A 22591-nucleotide genomic window follows, 5' to 3' on the forward strand; every position below is an offset into this window, starting at 1 on the left:
TCTCTGCTCGTCCTCCAGAAAGCAGCAGGGGTAGATACGGTGGAAGGATCGCCAACGGCAGAGGTAGGGCAGGTCCACAAACTCTGGGACAAGGCGTCTCCTGGAGGAGGAGTTCCTGAGGAGTCCAAGTAGCTGCTCTGCCTCTTCCTGGTATTTCAGCTCTTGTGCCTTTGGGTGGGGCTTGTTCATCCCCCTTGGAATGGTGCCTTGTAAGTAAAACTGGAAGGGGTCTTTCTCCAATGCGTTAGGCACGTCCTCAGCCAAAGGACAGGCCTACAAAAGACCTACAGAAGGACAGCTTCCAGAAGCAAAGCCACCACAGAAGGTGCTGTTGCACCAAAGGGACACGCGCAGAGCTCTGTCTCAGGAGGGTGAAGAAACTGCAGCAGAATGAAGCGGGCAAGGCTCTTCTTGCCTGGAGGGGGACCGCAGGCTCCCTGCTGAACGGCCCCCCAAATGAACTGTGTCACACCCCGCTGTGAACACTGTGTTCCCCCGGGAGGCCCCTGGGAGAAAGGGCTAATGCAAACCAGACCAGGGATCTTCTCTAGCGAGCAATTCGCCCAGCAGTGGCTTACTCCTCCAGGACGTCCCTTGTCACCTGCTAACTCCAACATTTCTGGTTTAGGCACCCACCGCTTTGCCTCCAACCGCCCCAGAGACCACGCAAGACTCCCTGGGATGCGCCCAAGAACAAAGAAGGAGCCTTTCAGAGGAAAGAAGGTAAAAGGAGTCAGCTTGGGTTCAATCAAGAACTGGTTCACCCAGCTGATCCCGGCTAGAGCTATCTAACCACGCTGTGGGATGGAAAGGTTTGCAGGCTCCCTCCAGGAAACTGAAAACCCAAGAAAAAGAAAGAGAGAAGAGGCCTGCTCAGGGGAGAGGGAAGAGAAGAGACAGGAAGGAAGAGAGAGAAAAGACGGGCACTGCAACAAAGCGGCAAGGTCCAGAAGGTGCAGAAGCCCAGGTGTGTCCCAGGCTCTGCTGCTGCCCGTCTTTCCCAACTCTGAGAACTGCTCCAAGGCAGTGCAAGTCCGCTGGCAAGGGAGGGCGAGGGATGGTGCTGCGCAGGGTCGGGAAAGAACTCCATGGCAGCTCCCCAGGGGCTCCCGATGGAGCCCTGCTGCGTGGCACAGGGCCACCGTGCATCTCCCCACACGCACAGTCTCTGAGGGCACTTCCCACGGGGAGAAGGTGCCAGAGCCATCCCCTGCTCCATGCCCGCAACAGCTCTCTCTTCTGGGCTAGAAACAGCTCCCTGTCAAGGGTGTTTCCCACAGAAAGGGGAAGCAAGTCCTGCCTCTTCCTGCCCTTGGGCTTTCATCAGGGCTTTCTGACTCTGTCCTTGTAGGTGCCCATTCCCTGTCACCGGCTGAACCCCTGCAACTCCTGGGCTCCTGCACCTGATGTCCCGCACCATTCCTGGGGTTCGGGTGGCAGCGAGCACTGGCCGTCATGAGCTGAGGATACCCGCTGTGAGAGTGCAAGAGTGGGAGACTGAGGAGAGCTGCTGGCGGTGAGTGACAGCTTCCCCTCCCTTCCTCTCTGTAGTGACCAGACTGTTATGCCTGGAAGAAGCCACCTGAGATGCCTCACCTCAGCTGAGGCATCTCAGCTCCTGAGATGCCCAAGGAAGGGAGGGGAAAGCGATGGATGCGAACAGCAGTGAAGGGAACACAAGAAGTGGACTAAACATTCCCTTTCTTCTTCAGGGATCCCTCCCCAGGCAGGCGGGAAGCCACAGAAGACCACAGCCTGGAGAAAGCCCTGCCTCAGGTGGAAGAGGAGCAGCAAAGGCAGAAGGAAGAAGCGTTCCCTCCTAGTGGGTGTCCTGGCTGCTCCTGGAAGGCAGGGAAAAGCTGTCAGTGCTCCCCAGTGGCCCCAAGGGAAGCGGTGGGGCAAGCCCTTTTGGAAGGAGAAAGGTCCACAACCTGTTGTGTGGGGCAGTAATAGGGGTGTGTGCTGCATGGCTCTGTTTTGAGCAGGGGGTTCCTCCGGCTGAGCTCCAAGGGTCCCTTCCCAGCCTAAGTCATGCCCTGGAGCAGTAGGTGAGGGAGTGGGGACAAGGCCAGAGAAAGGGGATGCATCCAGTGATGAGGCAGCACGAAGGGGAGGCAGCCATTACCTGTGGGCATGGTCCGAGTTGAAGAGGAAGGGAAAGCAAAGCTGTAGAAGGACACGGAAGGCTAAAGGAGAAGCACATGAGTTTGCCAGCCCTGAGAGATCTCAGTTCATGCGAGAAAGCGCTTCTCCTGCCTCTCAGTTTGACACCAACGTCAGTGTTGGGGGAGCCGGGAAATCCCGGGGCTGCTGCTTGTGGACGGGGGTTGTTCAGTGACCTCCTGGCTGTTCCTCCCTTCCCAAGGTGTGAGGATCTGGCCAAAGGGAATGCTCTCCTGCGGGAGCACCTCGAGAAAGCGAGTGAGGTGACTTCAGCCCTTAAAGGAGATGTTGGAAAACTGAGGGCGGATTGGATGAGGGCGCAGGAGGAGCTGGAAGCGAAGGAGAGACAATGGCACTGGGAACGTGAGGTGAAGAGGGGCTGCGGGAATGTCCGAGGTGATGCCAGCGTGGCCTGAGAATGCGTTTTATTTCTGGCCTAGACACCTCGCTGTGAGAAGGTTGTGGCTCTGATGAGGATGTGCTGGTGTTGAGGAGCAGAAGACGGGACTGGGTGTCAGCACCCAGTGTCAGCAAATGGGTCAGGAGGGGTGTCAGCAAATGGTGGTGATGGAAGAGGCCCCCCTGCTGTGGCCGTGCTGCTCGGTCCTAAAGGCCAGTGCTGCTGCTGCTGGGCGCTGTCGGGCAGTGACACAGGAGCGCTCGTCTCTCTGGTAGTTCTTCAATCTCCGCCTGGAGCCGTGAGAGCAGAGAGGTCTGTGTGTTTTCAGATTGCGAGCAGCCAAGGGAAGACCAAGAGGGGCCTCCCTCACCCACAGCAAACGTCTCAGCCATTTATCTTATTGCATTATAAGCCTTCCTTAATGCCGTGAGTGTGCCTGACCTACTGTTGAATGCTCCTCTTCTTTGTGCTGCTTTGTGGAAATCATCCCAACTGCCCTTTCTGGGCCATAGGATGTGCTCTTGGGTTTGGAAACGAGAATGTTTTTACATTCAGACCTTGTTTGTCTGGAGGGGCTTCTGCTTCTAAGCGAAGGCGTGTTAAGATCCCTCCTACGCTGAAATTCAAAGGGTTTAAGGTCAGTACAGTCAGAACCACCGGGCTGGTTTTCTACCACCTTCCCTGAGATAAGTGCTGCTGAGCCTCAAACAGGCTGGATTCCAGGTTCTCGTACACAGAAAGCCCGTTTCTGCCATTTCAAATAGCAACGTGGGCCCCTCGGAGGGAATGGCCGGGCTTCCCTTGTCACCTGGCAGAGCACAGAGAGCCCAGCCCAATGTGATGGCAATAACCGCATCTGAAATTGCTGCTCTCTGATCCCTGGCACACGGGGAGCTGCGCCCACACCGTCTGTGCCAGCAAGAAAAACAATGGATGGACAATGGAGGCTGTATCTTCCAGGAGGACAACAAGCCCCTGGTTCTGATGACACCACTCTCTGGCCCTCCAAAGTAAATATGCCAAAAAGGAGGCCAACACAGGCACAGCTTCACCCAGACAAGCAGCCAAACGCCCACCCAGAAGCACCAGCATTTTGGTCCCACCTGGATGAGTTTCTCTTGGCTTTCTTCCTTCTCCTCTGCCCGGATCCTCAGCGCTGCCCGCAGCCCCTCTTCTTGCTCCTCTGCTTCCTTCAGCAGCTGCTCCAGGGGGGCTTTCTCTGCGCAGAGCTCTCCATCTGTTCTTCTACACAAGCGCAGCTTCTCCTGGGCAGAGACCTTTGCTCTCTCCATCTCCTCCACTTTACCCGACAGAGCTCCATTCTCTTGCTCCAGCCACCGCCACGGAAGCACAGAGGAAATAAAATACAGTCAGGTTTACAGTCAAGAAGAGAGCAGCAACTCCCCATCCCCTGCGTGTCTCTGACATACTCCCAGTTCAGCGCTCCCAATCAGCACGTGAGGACAGACTGCCCCAAAGACCTGCCTGCTCTCACCACCATTTCCCAAGAAGGAGACCAACATTGTACTTAAACAACAGTGGGAGAACAGAAGAGGAGCAACACGGTAGTGAAAAGACGGGCAGAGGTGGAGCTGAGGGACAGGGGTCAGTGGAGGATTTGGCGGTGTGAGGGTAGCGGTTGGACTCGAGGACTCGAAAGGTCCCTCCCAACCTCCATGATTCTATGCGTCTATGATTGTCCCTGTCTGCTGCTGCCAGAAACAGCATCTGTGGTGGCCTTGCTATCACAAGGTGACCATACCTTCGCCAGGGCCATGGTAAGCTCATCTCTCTTTTGCTTCAGCAGATCCCTCTGAAGGTGCGATTGCTCCAGTGTCTCCCTCACGACCACCAACTCACGCTGTAATGAGGAATGTTTTTCTCCAAGTGCCTCCGAGTCCTTCAGTCTCTGCGAAGGGGAGAGACAAACAAGGTTTGAACATAAAAACATTCTCGTTTCCAAACCCAAGAGCACATCCTATGTCCCAGAAACGGCAGTTGGGATGATTTCCAACCCCTTTCTATTTACACCTCAAGAACGTTCCTGACCAGACCTGCATCACTCTTTGTCCTTGATGCATTGTCCTTGAAACATTCAGCACTGAGAAAGTAAAACAAGCTTCCAGAAATCACAGAACCTTTCCAAAACATTCAGGTGCTCACAAATTAACAGCTTCCTGCCTCCTGGTTCTCTCTCTCCTCTTTCCTACGCTGGATACCAGCCTGGCCAAAGTTCTTCTGGGGGTCAGACAGACGTTGAAAGTCCAGATGACTATTCCCACAATCACTTTTGCCTTCAGCGGGGAATGGATCAAAGAGCCTGCAAGCTCTTTGGGGAGACGGCTATGAATTTCCCATCCAATAATCACAGGATCACAGGATGATTCAGGTTAAGATGCTTCATGCTGCAAAATGGCCCTTCTTGCCCCCAAGGCCTTCTGCACTCAGGCTTGCAAGGAACACCCCGGCAAGTGGCTGCTCAGAGGCTGACGACAATATCTACAGAACAAACATTTCAGGAAGGTGGTGTGAGAATAAACCGAAAATGTTGTACCAACAAATCACAAAGAGGAGGAGAATTACACAGTAGGTCAGGCACACTCGCGGCATTAAGGAAGGCTTATAATCCAATAAGATCAATGGCTGACGGTAACCCAGACTTTGAAATTGCCTCCGGACACCGGAGGCTGTGCTACTTCTGTTTGCAGAGAGAAAGGAACCCCAGAGAGATCTGAAGGGAAGCCACATTTTTTCTGCAGACATCTGGCCTCAGCTTCTACTCACCGGTGCGTGGCAGTCTTCATTTCCAGGAAACGGCGGCAGAAGGTGTCCACCTGATGCCACAGGCCGAGCAGACGGCCACGTTCACCCCTTCTGAACTTGTCATAAAGCTACAGATGCAAAGAGAAAAAGAAATGCCAGCTCAGCCTTCGCCGTCACTGCACAAGTCTTTCAGCTGGGAGAGGGTCACACCACCGTGGCCAGGTCTCCTTCAAGAACTACTCCAACAGGGCACTGGGGACTGAAGAGCCACCACAGGAGCAGCCTCAGCAGAGCTGCCACCCGACTGCACAGGAGGGAACACCCACCCTTGTCCTGCAGGAGGGGACATCAGCAAAGCAAGTGACCCTCATTCAGCATCTCCCCTTGCAGAGGTGTCTCACACACAGGTGTCTTGGGGGAGGACGACAAAGACAAGCCCCTCCAAGGCCACTCTCACATTTGCTGTCGGTGAGGGAGGCCCCTCTTGGTCTTCCCTTGGCTGCTCGCAATCTGAAAACACACAGACCTCTCTGCTCTCACGGCTCCAGGCGGAGATTGAACAACTACCAGAGAGAACTACCAGCAGCAGCAGCACTGGCATTTAGGACCGAGCAGCACGGCCACAGCAGGGGGGACTCTTCCATCACCACCATTTGCTTCCATCACCACCACCCCTCCATCTCCCAGCCCTGTCTGCTCCTCAGCACCAACACATCCCCAACACCAGCACATCCCCAACACCAGCACATCCCCAGCACCAACACATCCCCAACACCAATACATCCTCAACACCAGCACATCCCCAACACCAGTACATCCCCAGCACATCCTGAACGCCAACACACCCTCAACACCAGTACATCCTCAAAACCGCCACAACCTTCTCACAGGGAGGTCTCTGGGCCAAAAATAAAACACATTCTCGTGCCACGCTGGCATCACCTCTGACATTCCCGCAGCCCCTCCTCACCTCACGTCTGTTGCGTTAATAGGCAAAATAGTTTTGGCAGAAAATAAACCTCCTTGCGTTCTAACACTCCTCACCGAGGTGGGAGGCTAGGTGCGGCTAGGTTTAAATCCTGAGGGATGCCCAATTCACCACTATCAGTCCAGTCGTGTTTAATATATTTAACTGTCACGAGTCCAGATACAGTCATAGTGGACTGCACCTTCAGTCTAGTCGTGCTCATGAACTAGCACGGCCGCACTCTAATGTTTGGTGGCGTTCAATGGGAAACCGAAACGGCTAGCTACTTAAGCAGTGCAGTTTATTTCAGCAACAGATACAAAGGTTCTTATGGTTTGCCGGTGATAAATACACTGTCTGCAAAGCACGTGCAAGTAAAATATGGTTTGTTCATGGTACAAAGCGTGCGACAAAGTTCCAAACAATACAGCCTGGCTATAAATGTAACAAAAATAACCCTCTAGAGAGATTTCTAAGTTTCCCGAGGAAGCACTCGGTATAGTCTAAGTCTTACCCAAAGGCCTCCCTACGGGGGGGAAGAAAGGCTCAGCCCCTCGACTGGTCCCGCAAGTCAAAGGCAGTCCGTGACGGGGTCCTCCCTGACCTCTTCACGACGGTGTCTTCCCTAGCATCCTCCCTTTCTTGGGCTAGTTTTATACTATGTTTTACCTTCAAGGTGGAGTTTGAGTGACTCTAGTCATAAATACCTTTATTAGGCTTGGTGTAAAATTCTCTCGCCTCGCTTTTAAAGGTATAGTTTACGAAAAATTCAGGGCGCAGACTCAAGGACGAGTGGTTGCACCTTGGAGGCGGGTAGCCTTCGGGCTGGAGGTGTGTTTTGGTATTATAATGACATTATAATGAGCAAAGTTCGCACAAAGGACAGCATTTTGTCAAAATCTGACAGACTGTTGGCTCAGGGTAGCAAATATGCAGCTTATCAGTTCCATAGGATCACCTCGTTCCCGTATCTGCTGTATTCTACCCTGGAAACGCTTCCATTTTATACCTTTCCTTAATGTGTGAACAATGCTATATTTTTAATAAAATTTTTATTTTAGGAATTATTCCACACACGTTCCCGGTACCATTCTCTCTCCTTCGCTTCCAGCTCCTCCTGCGCCCCCATCCAATCCGCCCTCAGTTTTCCAACATCTCCTTTAAGGGCTGAAGTCACCTCACTCGCTTTCTCGAGGTGCCCCCGCAAGAGGACGTTCCCTTTGGCCAGATCCTCACACCTTGGGAAGGGAGGAACAGCCAGGAGGTCACTGAACAACCCCCGTCCACAAGCAGCAGCCCCGGGATATAGCAGGAGGACCCCTGGGATCAAAAGATACTCTATACTGTGAAATACCACAGGATAATGAAACACGGGAAGGCCCATTCGCTAACGGGGCTTGGGCTTTGAAGGGCCATTACTGGATTTGTGGGCAACACGCCTACCAAAGGTTACCTCCAAAGCGCTCAGGGATACGTTCTATAGGATATATGAGACCGTTATTTTCCTTATTACCACAAGTTCAAGGAAACGAGTTAGGGGTTAATGGATAGGATGATCTGATAAGAGAACGACGAGCAACTGATAAATCCCTAACTAAAGGGGGTTCCCAATCATGGGGAAAAGATGAATTATACATCAGATGAACCTGAACGAATTATACGGTATTCTGGACCAGCAGCACGGAATCCCCACCAGGTGATTTCTGGAGCAAGAGACCCCATTTATAATTTAAATAGGATAGTTAGATTACAAGCCGGTTTTTGCAATTTTACCTAACCAGAGCGCTGAGGCTCTTGACTTTCTTGCAGACCAATCTGCTCAGATGAGGAATGCAATTTTCCAACACCCAAGGGTCCTAGATTATTTGCTAGCAGAAGAAGGGGGAGTTGGTGGAAAACTAAAGGAACCCAGCTCCTGTTTACAAATCCATGATCACGGGGCGGTAGTAAAACAGATAAGAAAAGGAATGAGAAAACTAGCTCACGTGCCAGTTCAAACCAGGAAAGGATGGGAATTAGACATGTTCTCGTGGTTGCCTGGTGGACCATGGGTTAAACGCATGGTGGTTTTCTCCCTTTGTGCGGTAGCAGCTCTGATTTTTGTACCATGTAGGACACCTTGTTTCATGCAGCTCATTCAGCATGGAGTCAGAAGAATGCAAGTCGTAGCTGTGCCCAGTGACCCAGAATTAGCTACAAGGGGACCGAAGATGATGGCTCTGCAAATAGCTCCAAAACCAAAAAGAAGACAAGAAGAAAAGGTCCAATGAACGGTGACTAAAGGTTGTAAAGACAAATAGTGAAATAAACAGAGGAGGGGCTGATAAGAAAATAGGGATAAGAGTGTCTCCACAAACAGGGAAGTTAACGGAAATGGCAGGAGTGAGACAACCAAAAGAAGAGGAGAGTTAATTGAAGCTGCAGGAGTGAGGTAACTGAAAACTAGGGGAAATAAGTGAAACTGCAAAAGTTGGACAATTAAAAACGGCAAAAGTTAAACTTTGATGTAATAGGCGGATCGAGAAGTCTGTACCTTCCAAGTACCTCAGCCAATGGGGAAAGGAAGAGGGTTACGTGCGGCCGGGGAATTAGGATAAAAGGGAGGCTGCGTCCTCCGGCAAATGGAGACACCCCACAGGGATATGCCCCAGGGGACTCTCCCTTTATTCGAATAAAGCCTTTGCAGGACTCCTCTGTCTCCTTTGTGAACTTCGACCTCTGGCAACGGGATCTTCTGCACATTGTCTTGTTCCCTTTGCTGTTCTGTTAAACTGCCTTTGTGCCAACCCACCAGTTTCCTTTTTTCCCCTTCCAATTCTCCCCTCATGGCCGTGGGGGGGCCGAGAGCGTGGCTGCCACGTGGTTCTTTGTTGCCGTCTGAGGCCAAACCACGACAGTCCTTTTTGGCGCCCAACGTGGGGCACTCGGAAGGTTGAGAGAACAACAGATCTGACCAGAGCGTGTTAAAATGTATGTGTTATATGCATTTATGATATTAGTCAATAGTACTGGTCACAATGTTGCTTCGTTTGTTCCCACGGCCGTGTTATGTAAATTCTGACATGCTCTATGTACTCCCCGTGATGATGTTTATCACCTCTGGGAGAGGGATCAGCATCATAATTTTGCCGTCCTGTGTGATATCAACTTATGATACGATAGCATCACTGTTCAGATGGTTACGTTGGGCCATTTATGCAGCACCGCTGTCCTGCTGTGACCTCGGACACCGTCTCTCAGAATTTATTAATAATCACACTCAGTCTATGGGGGAAGCGGGGGCTGGTGGTGTTCCTTTCCCCAGCTCTTTCACCTCCCTTTTCTATTTTGGTCCAGCTATGCCAGTTTTTGAGAATTTTGAATACTCTTGGGACATGCAAACCAGCTTGGTCCTATTGCTAGGTCTCCTCAATGTGTTTCAGTTCTTGTTTAGGGTTAAGCAACTATTTAAGACTCCCACCCAGAGATCTGTCCCGAGACTGGAGAGTCATGGGTGGCACGGGACGTGGGAGAATACGGACAGGTACCTAGAGAGCTTTTCACCTCCAACGGTTTGGGGCTTCACTCCCGAACAATTACAGAACCCGTTTGTATTTCTGGAGTGACAGGGGGATCCCAAGAGTTGACTGTACCGTTTTTAAATCTTCTTTCAGCTTCTAATTTTCTAACAAGTCCCGATCAATCAAGGGCTTCGGTGCCCCTGGCAAGTCCAAAAGCTGATGTGTCACCCCTTGCTTTCCACTCTTGAATGTTAAAGGTTTAAAGAAAGGTCTGGTTTCTGGCTTCCCTCTCGCACCAATAACTCTTCCTTCCAGTGTCATAACCTCATTCATAGCTCTTTGTATTTAGAACTGAAGAGGCAGCTCCTGGATCAACCGAGCATTCTGCCTCTGTTTCATCTTCCCCAGCTTAATTTGAACCAGAGGTTCTGTGGGGGAAGATTCCTCCGGTCCCCGTCAATCTCTAGCTTCTCTAGCTAGAGGGAAGAGTCTGGTTCCCCAGATCTCGGTAAAGATGGGCATTCGCGTCTCCATCCTAACTCCAGAGAAGTTAGGGAATCCTCTGCCTCTGGGCTCCTCATCCTCCATCATCCTCAATCCTCATCCTCTGGGCTGTGTCCAGTTTTGGGCCCCTCACGACAGGACAGACGTTGAGGGGCTGGAGCGTGTCCAGAGAAGGGCAATGGAGCTGGTGAGGGGTCTAGAGCACGAGTCTTGTGAGGAGCAGCTGAGGGAGCTGGGGGTGTTCAGCCTGGAGAAAAGGAGGCTGAGGGGAGACCTTCTCGCTCTCTACAACTCCCTGAAAGGAGGGTGTAGCCGGGGGGGGGGGGGTCGGTCTCTTCTCCCAAGGCACAGGCAATGGCACAAGAGGCAACGGCCCCATGTTGCACCAGGGAAGATTTAGGATGGATACTAGGAACTATTTCTTCACACAAAGGGTTATTGAGCATTGGAACGGGCTGCCCAGGGAAGTGGTGGAGTCATCATCCCTGGTGGTATTTAAAAGACGGGTAGACGTGGTGCTGAGGCACGTGGGTTAGTGGTGGAGTGGGCAGTGTTAGCTCTATGGTTGGACTCGATGATCTTAAGGGTTTTTTACGACCTAAATGATTCCATGATGCTGTGACTTCTGTGACTGCGCCCTCATGCTGAGCTCCACCCGGCTCTGCCCTGGCCCTGGAAGCCAGGATGAGGCCCAGGGGACAGGGGAGAGGCAAAAAGGTGAGGGGCCATGAGGAGACCACACTCCCGGGTCAAGAGGGTGTCCCCACACAGACAGCAGTGACCCTGAGCTCTCAGCAACAGTTGTCCCATGGGACTGAGTTACGGGCTTTGTCCATCCCGCTCTCTTTAACAAGGATGAAGCGTGACAGCCATTTTCCCCAGGAAGCCAAGGCCTGGGCCTTCCATCACCCCTGGACAGCCTGTGCCCTGACACACCGATAGAATGCTGGAGGTGGCCATGTCACAAAGGGTTGCTGGGGAGGAACGGGCGGTGATCTGTCACAGCCTGGAGCCGAGCAGACCGGTGAGCAGCCAGACAGCCAGAGATTCTCTACCTTCTAAACGTACACGGACACTAAGGTAAGGATTCAAGAGGGTGGCAGAGACCTTGACAGGGGTTCTCTGTGGTGAGGCACGGTGGATGCCCCATTGCTTTTATCCTCTCTCATAAACCACAGGCCCCTAAAAGCAGAGGAACAGACGATGGCACACAGCCACGCTCAGCCAGAGAGCAAGAGATTCTCTACCTTCTACAAGGACACAGACAAAAGTTAAGCATTCACGAGTCTGGCACAGATCTGGGCACAAGTTGTCCATTTTACTCATGCTCTCTGCTACCTTTCTTTGTTCATAATCTTCTGCCTTTTAATGCAGCAGGCCCAGAAACAAGACGGACAAGACCATGAGGAACTCCCATCCTCAACCACGTGGACAGTCTCTACCTTCTACAAAGACACAGACAAAAGATAAGGATTCAGGAGTCTGGCACAGACCTCGCAGGGCTTGTCCGTGCTGAGTGAGGATGGCTGACCTCTTGTTTGTTATCCTGTCTCCTTACAAGAGCAGGCCCAGAAAGGGACAGGACCAGACCATGAGGAGCTCCCATCCTCAGCCACACACAGATTCTCTACCTTCGACAACGACACGAACACAAAGTTAAGGATTCAAGAGGGTGGCAGAGACCTGGGCAGGGGTGTCCATCGTGATTGACTGTCTCTAATGCCTTCTTTTTTTCACACTTTCCTGTCATTTACAGCTGCAGAGAGAGATGGGAAGCGGAGCAGAGCATGGTGCACTCCCATTCTCAAACACACACAGATTCTCTACCTTTTAAAGGACACGGACACAAAGTTAAGGATTCAGTAGGGTGGCAGAGACCTGGGCAGCGCTGTCCACTCTTCTTGATGGTCTCTAATGCCTTTTTTCTTGACATTTTCCTGCCTTTTACAGCTGCAGGGACAGACGCAAACCAGAGCAGAGCATGATGAACTCCCATCCTGCACGACACACAGATTCTCTACCTTCTACAAGGACACGGACACAAAGTGAAGGATTCAAGAGGGTGGCAGAGACCTGGGCAGAGGTTTCAATGGTGTGAATCAAATGGTCTTAAAGCTGTCGCATCTACTATCACTTCATTAAATCACTGTTTTATATCAAGAAATATAATGCTGCTTCTCTCCTATGAGCGAAGGCTATCCCTCTCCAGCTGGCGCCCTGCACACTCACCCCTCCTGCTTCCAGCTGCTGCTCCAGCTCTCGGCAGCGAGTCCGCTCCTGCAGGAGCCGGGGGGAGACTCGCCATGGAGAGGAGCGAGCGCCCCTGGGGACAGAGCCGGCTCCTCCGGCACCGGCTTTTCTCGGGCTCTCTGCAGCCCAAGCTCAGCACATAGAAGTCATACAATCATAGAATCGTCTAGGTTGGAAGAGACCCTTGGGATCATCGAGTCCAACCATCTACCCTACTCTACAAAGTTCTCCCCTATACCATATCCCCCAAGACCACATCTAAACGGCTCTTAAACACTGCCGCGATGGAGAGACGGGACGCAGCTTGATGCAAGCAAGATGTCGATTTTATTATAATTCTTTACATACATTTATACTAGTCCTAAGGTAGCGTGTTCTAAGCTAATTGGTTCACATTCCACATTAGGCACTCACAGATTGGCTAATGCTGATGCTAATGCAAAAAGGTATTTTTCTAAACACCTATAAATCTATCTTGAGCAAGGACAACAGGATAATTGTTTTACAGCCTCACCAGCTGTCCCTGTAGGATGTCAGTACTCCCTATTCTGAAAGATCTTATCTTATCTTTCCCAGGGCCTGTGGCCCACAAGTTCCAGCACATTTTCTTTTATCAACTGAGCAGTGCTGGGGGTTTTGCTGAGACCAGCTGAATCCTGTCCTACATCTCCCCCTTCTTGTTGCACAGTAAGAACTCTTTTTATGGAGCGTGCTATCAATCCTTGTAAGCATTGCAACAAACACGGCAAAAAAAGTAACAAGAAAACAAAGACAGCCAAAGCATACATAATCATTTTCACAAGACTCCTTAACCACCCTGACAATCCCCATCCTTCAAAAAGTTTATCTAACCAATCCCAACTGTCGCTTTGTCGAAGCTTAGAGACCCCAGCTTTGAGCTGCTGGATGATTGTGGTAGGGATTCATGGAAGGGTCGTACACTCTTTGCCGGGATCCATCGGGGACCTTTCTCTGTGGAGACACAAGCATAGCCTCTGCCCCATGTGATAAGGGGATACGGTCCCATGATCTTACCTGTTTCCGGATCACGAACCAACACGGGGGCTTTGACTCGCACCTCAAGTGAAGCATTCGTGTTAAAATGTCGGACTATCGGAGGGTTGCTATCTAACAAAGAGCAATTCAAAAAGTTAAAAACATACAAAGCTTTCTGCAGACGTTCCTCAGGAGTAGCAGTTCCTACTCCCCCTTTTTGTTGTTGTAACAAACGCTTCAAAGATTGGTGAGAGCGTTCAATTAGAGATTGACCTGTAGGGGAATAAGGAATACCAGTAATGTGAGTCACACCCCAGGAGTCAAAAAATGCTTTTGTTGCCGTAGAGACATAAGCAGGACCGTTGTCCGTCTTTATTTGTGAAGGTATACCTAAAGTAGCAAAAGCGCGCATCAAGTGTTTGCGGACATCACGTGCCTTCTCTCCTGTGTGGCAAGAAGCAAATAAAGCACCTGAAAAGGTGTCAATGGAGGAATGGACATATTTCAATTTACCAAACTCCGGATAATGCGTAACGTCTGTTTGCCATAGCTGTAGACTCTGTAGTCCTCTGGGATTAACTCCTCCTGCGACTGACGGGAAAGAATGCCTTTGGCAGTCAGGACATAGAGCAATAATGTTAGATGCTTGTTGAGAGGTAAGTCCAAACTGCCGTTTGAGACCTCCAGCATTCTGGTGAAAAAAGGAATGGCTGAGTTTAGCCTGTGCCACGCGATCCGGCAACACCTGTACTGGTAATGTCAGCAAATCGGCTCGTCGATTCCCTTCTGCAATAAAACCAGGTAGAGAAGTGTGTGATCTGACATGCATAACAAAATAGGGGTGAGGGCGAGAGTCCAAGAGAAAGATAAGTTCTTGTAATAAAGCAAATAGGTCAGAATGTGGGACGTTGCGTAACACAGATGCTTCAGCTCGCTCAACAATCCCCGCAACATAGGCTGAATCAGTGATGAGATTAAGCGGTGTGGACCACCTCCGAAAAACTCGAACAACCGCAGTTAACTCCACTATCTGGGGAGAACCAGGAACAGTCTCTATGTCCGAGTCCCAGCGTTCATGCTGGTTGTCCCACCATAAAATGACTGATTTGTGCGATTTTCCAGACCCGTCTGTAAATACAGTAAGGGCTTGTAATGGCTGATCACTCCTTTTCGGCTTGGGTATCAAGCGAAAATCGACATTAAGCAGCTTATGCGAAGGTGGGTGGGATGTGAGTTGGCCCGTATAGTCTGCCAACGCCATAATAAAGGTGTCTGACTGCTGATAAAGCCATTGTAGATACATATTTGTCACAGGTAAACAAATACAAGCAAAGTCTACTCCTGATAACGTTAACAAGCGTTGCCTGGCTTTAATTATCAAAGAAGCAAACATCTCATGCTGCGTCGAAATGGTTTTTGTAGATTGATTCGACAAAAAAACCCATTCGATAATCAGCAGTGGGTCTGATTTTTGAGAGTCCCATTGAAATATTAGTGCATGAGGCTGTCGAGCGGGGTTTAAAATAATTAGATAAAAAGGTAGTTCGGGAGTCCACCGGTGTGCTTGTTTAAGAGTGATTGCGGTAGCAACCTTTTGTAAGGAGTCAATGGCCTCAGGATCAAGACTGTGGTGGGAACGCAAGTCAGTATCTCCTTTAAGCAGTTCGAATAAAGGACCTAAGTCCGCATTAGAAATTCCCAACAGCGGTCGGACCCAATTGATTGTTCCCAGCAATTTTTGCACATCATGCAAGTTTTTTATATCTGTCTGTATCTGTAAAGGTTGAGGAACTATAGTTTGAGCCCTTATGCGCCAGCCTAAATATTTCCACGGCGTTTTCTGAATTTTTTCCGGCGCGATACAGAGGCCTGCCGAATTAACGGCAGCCGTGACAAGGGCTACAGCTTCCTCCATGACCTCGTGATGTTGTGCAGCCACCAGGATATCATCCATATAATGGTACAATAAGACACTAGACATTGCAGTCCTGACTGGACTAAGCACTTTGGCTACATACCATTGGCATATCGTGGGGCTATTTTTCATTCCTTGTGGCAGCACAACCCACTGGTATCTTTGTAACGGAGCTTGCATGTTGACGCTTGGAACTGAAAAAGCAAATTTAGGAGCATCATTTGGATGCAGAGGAATATTAAAAAAACAGTCTTTGAGGTCAATAACAGTCAAGTGCCAATCTCGAGGAATCATAGTAGGGGACGGGAGTCCGGGTTGTAGGGCTCCCATGTCTTCCATAGCATCATTAATTTTTCTAAGGTCATGGAGCAAGCGCCACTTGTCGGTCTGTTTTTTAATAACAAAAACCGGTGAGTTCCATGGACTAGTAGAAGGTACAATATGTCCTTTCATTAGTTGCTCCGTAACTAATTCTTGAAGGGCGCGAAGCTTTTCTAAAGGTAGGGGCCATTGATCTACCCAAATGGGGACATCGGTTTTCCAGGTTAATTTTAGGGTGTCGCGCATTTCAATGGCCCCACCTAAAAATGGGTTTGAATGGACATTCCCCATTGTGATAGTACGTCACGCCCCCATAAAATCATGGGAACAGGTAATACAAAAGGTTTGACAGAGGCTATACGTCCTTCTGGGCCTTGAATTTGGATTAATTCCAAGCTTTGGTGGCTGCTGCCGGTTCCACCGATCCCAGCTAACGCCTGGGAAATATTGGCTAGGGGCCACTGTGGGGGCCATTTAGCTTGAGATATTACTGTAACATCAGCCCCGGTGTCAATAATTCCGTTTAACACCACCTGCTGCCCTCCGCGAATGAGGGTGCATTGGCATATAGGCCGTTTTTGGGAGAGAGACTGTACCCATAAGATTTGTGGGCTCCCCGTAGATCCGAACCCACCCTGCCTTTGTTGGAGCTGACTAGAAATTGGGCAACTTGTGCCTGTGGGAATCAGTATCAATTGCGCTATACGGCTATCTTTTGGTACAGTGCAAGGAGGAAACGGGGTCCATGCCATAATCTTAATTTCATCAGTGCTATCAGAGTCAATAACACCTGGTAACACAAAAAGCCCTGACAATGTTGTAGATGATCTTCCTAATAATAAGGCTTGTGTTTTAGGGGGTAAAGGTCCCGAGACATTTGTTGACAATAGGTGAACCGAGGAATCGAGTAACGTTACTGTGTGAGCGGTTGCCAGGTCCAGTCCGGCGCTGCCTGTTGTTGCTGGGCGAAGACCTGAGGCACTGCTGCTTCCCTCCGAGGGGGTTGAAACGTCGGCTGCGGTATTTGTGTCTGCACGCGTCGCTGCTCCGTGCTCCGTAGCCGGTTTCCCTGTGTCGGTTGTCCTTGAAAATCGTACTTGGACCGACATTGATTAGCATAATGACGCCCTTTTCGGCACCTGGGACAAATCCCAGGGGCTTGGGATCTAGCACTGGTATTAGCATTTAGACAATTTTTCTTCAGATGCCCGGGTTTGCCACAACCATAATAGTTTCCTGGTCCTGTTGGACCACGCATGGCTGCGAAAGCAGCGGCCATGGCCTCAAATTTATGATCCATAGTACCAATTCTATTACAAGCCTCCACCATTTCAATTAATGTAGGGTTCGGGTTTGGGAGGGATTTTAACAATTTTTTGCAATCTGCGTTAGCATTTTCAACAGCCAGTTTTAGCAACAAAATTTCGCGTGCCTCTGTGTTATCTATTTGGCGTTCCAAGGCTTGTTTTGGTCTGTCAATAAACTGCATATAAGGTTCTCGGGGTTCCTGGGTAATAGTAGTAAAAGCCTTTTGCGGTTTCTGAGAATCGGGAACCTTGAAAAAGGCCTTTTTTCGCTTCTTCACGAGTTGCCTCGAGGGCCTCCCGTGGAATTCGAGCTTGATTTACAGGGTTAGTGTGCTGACCTGTGCCTGTGAGGTGCTCCAAGGTCAGTGCAGCAATAGCGTTATTATTATGACCTACATAAGTTAAAAGGAGTGCTTGGAGTCCCCCTCTCCAGTGAGCCTCCCACAAAGCGTATTGAGTCGGTGTCAAAAGCAATTGCGCTAAGGATTTTAAATCATGCGGAGTCATAACATATGTATCAAAAACAGGATAACAAGCTTGCAAAATACGGCGAGGAAAGTCCATGTTCAGTGACAGTACGGCGCAACTCCTTAACTACCGGAAAAGATAGAGCTTCCCACTGTGCCCCCCGACCTTGATAAATCACGGGAGCTACTATCATTTTAGCAATCTCTAGTTCTCCTTCCTTTAAGGCTTGGCGCCTTATGTTAGCCCACACATCGTGTGGGTCAGGGGGGTAGAGGTCTGGCTCCTTTTCAGGGTCCACTGGTCCCGGATCAAAGGGATCCTCCTCTGGGGGATACCCCGCAGCACACACCTCTAGTGGTGCAATGGATTTTTTACCCTCCGACGATAACGGAGGTATCGCAGGAGAGTCTTCCTCTCTCTCTGCTTCATCTTTGTGACTTTTTTCCTGGGCTTTTAAAGTTTCAAAAATACTTCTCCACCACGGAAGCATATGCTGTGCTTCAGCATTCCCCGTAGTCGCTGCATCCCATAATTTCACTCCCACATCGTCCCAAAGTTCTCGCGTAAAAATAGTGGATGCAGTCACAGTGGGTATTTTCACTTGCACCCATTTAAGTATCGTTTTAAGATCATGCCCAGAGATATTCTTTCCATGCTTTTTAAGGAGAGCTTTCATAAGCTCATATACGTCTCTCTCAGGGGAAGACGCTTGATTCCCCATGTTTCCCACAGCTCACCTCTCTACTCCGGAGGGATTGATTGCCGGCCGGCTCCTGCTTCCTTTCAGCAGCTCATTCAAAGTTCTGTGGGACTCGCAGCAAGTCGCTCAGCTAGGCGATTCATAAACCCATCACGTCGGGGTCACCAATTTGCCGCGATGGAGAGACGGGGCGCAGCTTGATGCAAGCAAGATGTCGATTTTATTATAATTCTTTACATACATTTATACTAGTCCTAAGGTAGCGTGTTCTAAGCTAATTGGTTCACATTCCACATTAGGCACTCACAGATTGGCTAATGCTGATGCTAATGCAAAAAGGTATTTTTCTAAACACCTATAAATCTATCTTGAGCAAGGACAACAGGATAATTGTTTTACAGCCTCACCAGCTGTCCCTGTAGGATGTCAGTACTCCCTATTCTGAAAGATCTTATCTTATCTTTCCCAGGGCCTGTGGCCCACAAGTTCCAGCACATTTTCTTTTATCAACTGAGCAGTGCTGGGGGTTTTGCTGAGACCAGCTGAATCCTGTCCTACAAAACACATCCAGGGATGGTGACTCAACCACCTCCCTGGGTAGCCTATTCCAATGCCCGACCACTCTTTCTGTGAAAAATTCTTTCCTAATGTTCAGTCTAAACCTACCCTGTTGGAGCTTGAAGCCATTCCATGTAACTGGGGAGGTTACACGCCACAGCGCTGCCCATCCCAGCCCGAGTCCTTACGGCACCGGGAAGCTTCGCTTCCCCCGAGCCCGCCCAGGCCCCGGCCAGCGGCTCGGGGGGGACGGCGGCCGCGGCGGCTCCCGGGGGGGGCCCCGCCGGGGCCGCGCCTTCGCCCCCCGAGGGCTCCGCCGCCGAGTCCCCTCTGCGGGCGGCGCGGGCGGCCCGGGCACCCCGGCCCCGCCACCGCGGCCCGGCCCGGCCCCGGGCAGCTCCCCCCGGGCAGGCGCCCCCGCTCCTCACCTTCGCCTGCAGCTTCCGCACCAGCACCGCTTGCCGGGGCCGCGCCTCCTGCCAGCTCTGCCGCCGGCGCTGCAGGGAGCCCGGGCCCGGCGCCGCCATGCCCCCGCTCGCCAGCCGGGCTCCGCCGCCGGACGGGCCCCGCGGCGGGGGCTGCTCCGCCGCCTGCCCCGGCGGACCGCGGCCCGGCGCCTGCCGGGGCGGGCGGAGCGGCTGCCCCTGCCCGCCGGGCGCCGCCGGGAGCCGCGGGGCGGGAGGGCCGGGCTCGCTCGGGGCCGCTCTGCGGCGGCGCTGCCCTCGGGGCTGCGGGGCTGCCGCGGGGGAGAGGCCGCCCCGGCCGCGGGTGGCTCCGGCAGCTCCGCTCGGAGACCGGCCCCGGCCCCGGCCCCGGCCCCGGCGAAGGTTGGGGGCGGGAGGGGGGAGCGGGGGGAACCGGTCCCCGCCAGCGGGGGGTCCCCCGGGGGGGAGGGCGAGAGCCGGCGCCGCGGGGACGGGCCGCCGCCCGGCGAAGGCAGCGGCCCCGCCGGAGCCTCTGCCGGAGGCTCCAACTTCAGCCTCGGCTGCCGCGGGAGCGGGAGGCCCGGCCCGGTGCGAAACCCCGACGGGCCCGGGGGCAGCTCCCGAACCTTCTCCTCCCCGATGGGCAGCGGGAGGGGCCCCGGCTGCCGGCAGGGAACGGGGGGGTGGCGCTGTGCTCTCCCCTGCTTTCCCCCTCTGCCCCTCCCGGCTCCTGCTCAAGCCATAACCACCGGTGGCAGATGTGATGAGCTGCCCCCGCACTTTGCTGGGGGGGGACGCAACGGGGGGGGACGTGCTGGCAACGCAGCCAAAACACTGTCTGGAGTGGGGACCTCGGTGCTTGGTTCCCGTGGGAATATGACTCTAGGTCAGTTATCTCACTCCAGAAATAGCGGACAGCCCAAGAGCCCCTGGAGCTCTCCTGCAGGGCAGCGGCTGCAGGCCAGGATCTCCCCTTGAGTGGGGACGCTCGCTTAAGGTCCTGCCCCTCGAGGTGCAGAGATTCGTTGCCGCAACAGATTCTCGGGAAGTGACTACTAGCATGCTAAACTCTGAAATCTTAGCCAAGCGATAGAAAGGACGTGTGCGGAAAACCCCATAGCCAGAGGTCGATGTTCACAAAGGAGACAGAGGAGTCCTGCAAAGGCTTTATTCGAATAAAGGGAGAGTCCCCTGGGGCATATCCCTGTGGGGTCTCTCCATTTGCCGGAGGACGCAGCCTCCCTTTTATCCTAATTCCCCGGCCGCACGTAACCCTCTTCCTTTCCCCATTGGCTGAGGTACTTGGAAGGTACAGACTTCTCGATCCGCCTATTACATCAAAGTTTAACTTTTGCCGTTTTTAATTGTCCAACTTTTGCAGTTTTCCTTATTTCCCCTAGTTTTCAGTTACCTCACTCCTGCAGCTTCAATTAACTCTCCTCTTCTTTTGGTTGTCTCACTCCTGCCATTTCCGTTAACTTCCCTGTTTGTGGAGACACTCTTATCCCTATTTTCTTATCAGCCCCTCCTCTGTTTATTTCACTATTTGTCTTTACAACCTTTAGTCACCGTTCATTGGACCTTTTCTTCTTGTCTTCTTTTTGGTTTTGGAGCTATTTGCAGAGCCATCATCTTCGGTCCCCTTGTAGCTAATTCTGGGTCACTGGGCACAGCTACGACTTGCATTCTTCTGACTCCATGCTGAATGAGCTGCATGAAACAAGGTATCCTACATGGTACAAAAATCAGAGCTGCTACCGCACAAAGGGAGAAAACCACCATGCGTTTAACCCATGGTCCACCAGGCAACCACGAGAACATGTCTAATTCCCATCCTTTCCCGGTTTGAACTGGCACGTGAGCTAGTTTTCTCATTCCTTTTCTTATCTGTTTTACTACTGCCCCGTGATCATGGATTTGTAAACAAGAGCTGGGTTCCTTTAGTTTTCCACCAACTCCCCCTTCTTCTGCTAGCAAATAATCTAGGACCCTTGGGTGTTGGAAAATTGCATTCCTCATCTGAGCAGATTGGTCTGCAAGAAAGTCAAGAGCCTCAGCGCTCTGGTTAGGTAAAATTGCAAAAACCGGCTTGTAATCTAACTATCCTATTTAAATTATAAATGGGGTCTCTTGCTCCAGAAATCACCTGGTGGGGATTCCGTGCTGCTGGTCCAGAATACCGTATAATTCGTTCAGGTTCATCTGATGTATAATTCATCTTTTCCCCATGATTGGGAACCCCCTTTAGTTAGGGATTTATCAGTTGCTCGTCGTTCTCTTATCAGATCATCCTATCCATTAACCCCTAACTCGTTTCCTTGAACTTGTGGTAATAAGGAAAATAACGGTCTCATATATCCTATAGAACGTATCCCTGAGCGCTTTGGAGGTAACCTTTGGTAGGCGTGTTGCCCACAAATCCAGTAATGGCCCTTCAAAGCCCAAGCCCCGTTAGCGAATGGGCCTTCCCATGTTTCATTATCCTGTGGTATTTCACAGTATAGAGTATCTTTTGATCCCAGGGGTCCTCCTGCTATATCCCGGGGCTGCTGCTTGTGGACGGGGGTTGTTCAGTGACCTCCTGGCTGTTCCTCCCTTCCCAAGGTGTGAGGATCTGGCCAAAGGGAACGTCCTCTTGCGGGGGCACCTCGAGAAAGCGAGTGAGGTGACTTCAGCCCTTAAAGGAGATGTTGGAAAACTGAGGGCGGATTGGATGGGGGCGCAGGAGGAGCTGGAAGCGAAGGAGAGAGAATGGCACCGGGAACGTGTGTGGAATAATTCCTAAAATAAAAATTTTATTAAAAATATAGCATTGTTCACACATTAAGGAAAGGTGTAAAATGGAAGCGTTTCCAGGGTAGAATACAGCAGATACGGGAACGAGGTGATCCTATGGAACTGATAAGCTGCATATTTGCTACCCTGAGCCAACAGTCTGTCAGATTTTGACGAAATGCTGTCCTTTGTGCGAACTTTGCTCATTATAATGTCAAGGAGGGGCTGCGGGAATGTCAGAGGTGATGCCAGCGTGGCACGAGAATGTGTTTTATTTTTGGCCCAGAGACCTCCCTGTGAGAAGGTTGTGGCGGTTTTGGGGATGTGTTGGTGCTGGGGATGTGTTGGTGCTGGGGATGTGCTGGTGTTGGGGATGTGCTGGTGTTGGGGATGTGTTGGTGCTGAGGAGCAGACAGGGCTGGGAGATGGAGGGGTGGTGGTGATGGAAGCAAATGGTGGTGATGGAAGAGTCCCCCCTGCTGTGGCCGTGCTGCTCGGTCCTAAAGGCCAGTGCTGCTGCTGCTGGTAGTTCTCTCTGGTAGTTGTTCAATCTCCGTCTGGAGCCGTGAGAGCAGAGAG

Source organism: Numenius arquata, chromosome 12, assembly GCF_964106895.1.
Source record: "Numenius arquata chromosome 12, bNumArq3.hap1.1, whole genome shotgun sequence".
NCBI lineage: Eukaryota > Metazoa > Chordata > Aves > Charadriiformes > Scolopacidae > Numenius > Numenius arquata.